General features: G+C 29.9%; 1 non-coding gene across 1 annotated transcript; it reads left to right on the plus strand.

The window, feature by feature from the left end:
- The first annotated feature begins 1,024 nt into the window (after window positions 1–1,024).
- Window positions 1,025–1,211, plus strand: LOC125852273 (U2 spliceosomal RNA). The gene has a single exon (XR_007444993.1). It is a non-coding gene; the product is annotated as a U2 spliceosomal RNA (small nuclear RNA).
- Window positions 1,212–4,888: the final 3,677 nt, after the last annotated feature.

The raw sequence follows: 4,888 nt of genomic DNA on the forward strand, positions 1-4,888 counted from the left end.
TTAAGGTAGCTTGCTGCCTGGGCTCTTGTGCGTCGCCCATGCGTTGCACTACTGCACGGGCCTGGCGCACCCCACCAATTCAAGTTCAAATTTCTTATATTTCTTATTTCCGTTGTGTACGAAACTGTATGCTGATAGGTTTGAGATTTTAGTAAGCTAAGTAAGCTCTGATAGTAGTAATGTAGATTTTGGAATTGTTACTCGAAAGTAAAATACAATAATGCCAATCATTTTACAAACATGTATATGCAAGTTTGCCCTGTTGTTCCCAAACGAAAAAATCATTCTCGTTTGAATTGGATATAAGATGGAGAATCTATAGATGTGTTCACACGGATACAATTTCACTTTCATTTAATTCTTAGGTTTGATTCATACGTGGGGTTTAATTGTTCAAGCAAATAGAAGTGATATTCATGTTAACACAATTCAAATAGATTCTTGAATTTTATCAGATGCAATTTTCCAGTTGTTGTAAATAAATATATCTCAAAAATTGCACTAGAAAGGTAAATTAAGATAGAAATCAACTTACAAGTATCTTATTTAACTTTCAAAATAGGCCAAAGAGAATAGTTTAACTTTTGATGGATAGTCTTATACATAGTAAATAACTTTTTGGGCTCTATAGAGGCACCCCACCTTGTTTTTGTAAAAGCTCCATCTATTAGGTAATTCTTCCGATGGACTTGTTCGGAGGGAGCATTAACATTTGTACAGGAATGAATATTATTTGTCATAGTGACAATGCTCAATGTCCTCCTTTTGTTATCCTTTTTGCATAGAAATATATTGGTAAGGGTCGTCATGCCAACCAAATCCATCTCCAACTCAAGGAGGTTCTTGCTACAAAAAGATCTGCATCTCATATTTTGGCGATGCTCATTGGTATAATAGCAGAAGCCTAATAACTTTCTAGTCTTTCTCGAAGTTGAATCTGCTTACAATCTACATTGATTACCCACGTCATTCGTTAGAGAGCAAGTGCTTGTAATAAAAATAACCTGTTTACACAAAGTCAAGCATACCTTTCTCAGCCTTTTGGCTAAGATCAAGTGTAGTATCTGTTCTTATCAGTTTAATATCTGATATGTAGATCATCGACTTACATGATATGAACTCAATTTTTTAAAGGGGAAGAGCTCATTAAAAGTAGCTTGCTGCCTGGGCTCTTGCGCGTTGCACTACTTCACGGGCCTGGCGCACCCCACCAATTCCAGTTTTTTTCTTTGTCTTTCCTATTAAGTCTTGTCTAAGTGTTCAGTTGTCCTTGATTTTCGATTATATTTAATAGGACAACTTACGGAAATAGCTATCATAATTAAAATAATTATTCTCCTTAACTATTGTTTTAATAATTATTGACTGTAGTTATATTTTTAGTTGCTATAGGAATGATCGTTTGTATAATTCGCTTTTTTTCAAAATTGTATACAAAACTAAATTCATTTTTTCTTAAGGTAATGGCGATAATCTCGGTTGAGAATATGCATACAATGTCGTAATTCGCGGAATATTAAATCGTTAGACTTCATACCAAATACACCACAATTCCTTCGTAGCAGCAATCCAGTAATCACACTTTGTTATACAAACTTATACAATGTTATACGTACTTTGAAATTGTTTTAAACTGAAATCGTTGTGCAATTGCATATTCCTCCATTACACACTTCAAGGGTAGCATTATTAATGTATACCTGGTCTACCTCCATTTAAGCTTGTTTGACAATAAATTGTAATTCATAATAAATTGTATAAAAATGAATTATACAAGATACAATCTGAATACAATGACAACAACTATAGAAAATACAATTTGAATTACAGAATACAATTATGAATTTATACAAATTTGGTACACTGTAACAAAAATCTCAAATCAATGACAAAAATATTTACAAATATATAATTTGGATACATAAAAAGGGCACCTACATAAAATCAGCCTTATTTTCCTAAGTAATGTAAATTCTGGAATCGTATAACTATTATAAAACTAAACAAGTCAATATAGTTTATACAAAATACAAAACATCATAAATATACAATTCAAATAACAATATATAATTTCAAGTACAACTGAGAAAGAAATCCCAAAACAAGGACAAAAAATATATAAATATACAATTTGAATACCTAAAATTGAATTTCCTTTCCGATATAATATAAATTCTAAAATTGTATAATTATAGTAATACTAGACAATTCGTTATAATGTATACAAACATAAACATTAGAAATATATAATTTGAAAAGGCATATATACAAAAATGCATTTATACAAAAAATGAATACATATGGAGATTCGAAGTTTAAGAGTTCATACAAATTATAATATACATATTATTTTTTTAAAAATGCAGGAAGAAAGTAAAATCGCATAATAGTAACCCTAAAAATATGGTAGCACGATTTGAGAAGGATTGGATGAAAATTTTAAATTTTGAAATCAATTTGTTTTGAGTGATTAAAGGAGAAAATAAGGTCATGGATTATGAAGAGAGAGAAGGAATGAACTTGTATGTAGGAAGAGAGATAGCGTACACGTTTATACAAAACTAAAAAGTCGTGCCACGTAATTGTAACTTAATGTTAGAGGTGAGCTGTAATTTTCAAAAACTATAGCTATAACCAATAATAAAGTAGTATATATTTGCTTAAGTAGGTAATTTTCCCTATTTAATACTCTCTTTGTTTTTAATTACTTGTTCACTTTTTCTTTTATAGTTGTCCCTAATTACTTGTTCATTTTGACAAATTAAGAAAGAACAAATTCTTTTTACCTATTGTACCTCAATTAAATGACTAATAATTTTGAAAAATGTATAATTTTTCATCCACGTCATAATTAATAGGTGTAAAATGATAAACTCACTATGCCATTAATTATTTTCTTAATAGGTGTGTCAATTCGAAAGTGAACAAGTAATTAGGAACAGAGAGAGTAATTGAATGATGTAATGCACATAATTTGTAATTACACGTGTGACCAAATTTCTAAATGTATTATGGGGTAGTTTGTGAGAAGTCGAAAATTAAGACCTAAATTAAGTGTTGGATACGTCATGTTCTAACAATTTTTAGTAATTGAGGTAGTAAATGCCATAATTGGTACCTGTATATATTATCCAATAAGAGAAAACATATGGAGTAATAGACATTGTGTCTGACCTCTCCTATTAAACAACATTAAATAAATTAGCGATCCCTAAATACAAATTGATTCTAGACAGAAGTCTAGAAATCTACATTTATAAATCTTCAATATCCTTGTAACAAAATTCCCAAGCTACTTAAATCATGGGTGGGCCTAACTACCGAAAAATAAAAAATTTGGACCAAATCAAATTAATGGTTCTTTGGTTCAGTTTCAATTTTTTTTTTTCTTTTTGGAATTTCAATTTTTTGATCTAGAGTAATGGTGTTCTTCGATGCATCGAAAAATCAATTTTTTATTAATTAGATTTTTAGAAAATATTTTAAAATCTAAATTATATTTAATTTTGGCCCAAAACCTTTTGATCCATTTTGTTACTCTCTTTACTCTTTAGTTGCCACAAATTAATTCATAATTTTTTTTAAAAAAAAGATCGAAATTGCATCTAATATAAGAAACGTTGTATCTAATTGATGCATGTTTGGTGTATAAATAGTTTGGTCTAAAAGTATAAAAATTTGGTCTTATAATTTGATAATTTGGTGCTCATTTTATTTTTTATTTGGATAGATAAAAACGTTTCAGAATCAGCAAACTAAATCGTATCAAAGTTGGAAAAAATCAAACCCAACTTATCTTATTTGGTATTTAGTGCACGCTTTTCAAAATCAAAAAAATCAAACTTAAATGTGATAAAACCAAATAAAAAAACGAATATCCACCAAATTATATCTACACAAGTTTTTGATCCTAGCGTTAAAACAACCAGGTGAACACAATTAAGCTTCTAAAAATATTGGGATGACTCATCCCTGTTACTAGGGGTGTCAAAAATGAACCCAAACATAGGTAACCCGTCCAACTCGTCCAGAATTTTAAGGGTTGGACTCAAGATAATTTGAATTGAGTTCAATCTCAATCTATTCAATCCTAACCCATTTTAAGAGAATTTTCAATTGAGACTAATTCAATCTTCAATTTCAACCCGTTTTAAAACTCTTTACTAAGATATGTTCCTATATTAAAGGTATGAATTATTATACATTTAACATCTTTTAGGATTTATCTATTCATTTGTTACTTTTAAAAAAAATAATCTTGAGCTGAAATTCGAATTGTGATTATAAAAGTTAAATATCACTATATTAAAATTATTGAGATTAATCAGGTCAAATTGGGCGGGTCAAGACTCAACCCATTTTTTAGCCCATTTGAGCCTAAAGTAAACTTAGGCGGATCAAGACCCAACTTGATTTCTATTTCAACTCATTTTAATATCTCCAATTTCAACCTAACCCCTCATTTGACACCCCTACCTGTGCAAAATCATTCAATGAGACTGCTCAAACACTCAACTTCAGGACATATGGGGACTGGGGTGGTTGTATCACTATTCAAGCCCAATACTTATAGCATTGGCCAAGCATCCTCAAACTCTTTTTTATCATCATAATTATCATTGTGGGAGTGTGATTGTTGGAAAATTGTTGGGATATATACTATTAACCATGTGTTAAGAAATAATATTTATTATAGAATAAGTATTTGCTCAATTTTAATAGATCATATATTCGTTTATGGTGTCTATTTACTTATATAGTAGATGATTTAGTGTGTAGAGTTTTAGCTTATACACAGAGGATTAAATCATCGGTTCTCATAAGTATAAAGTTTTTTGTTCACAATCTAGGATGGAAATTGGACATGCCATCGGTACGATTGTAGCAC

The sequence above is a fragment of the Solanum stenotomum genome, unplaced genomic scaffold (genome assembly GCF_019186545.1).
Source record: "Solanum stenotomum isolate F172 unplaced genomic scaffold, ASM1918654v1 scaffold33325, whole genome shotgun sequence".
Lineage (NCBI taxonomy): Eukaryota > Viridiplantae > Streptophyta > Magnoliopsida > Solanales > Solanaceae > Solanum > Solanum stenotomum.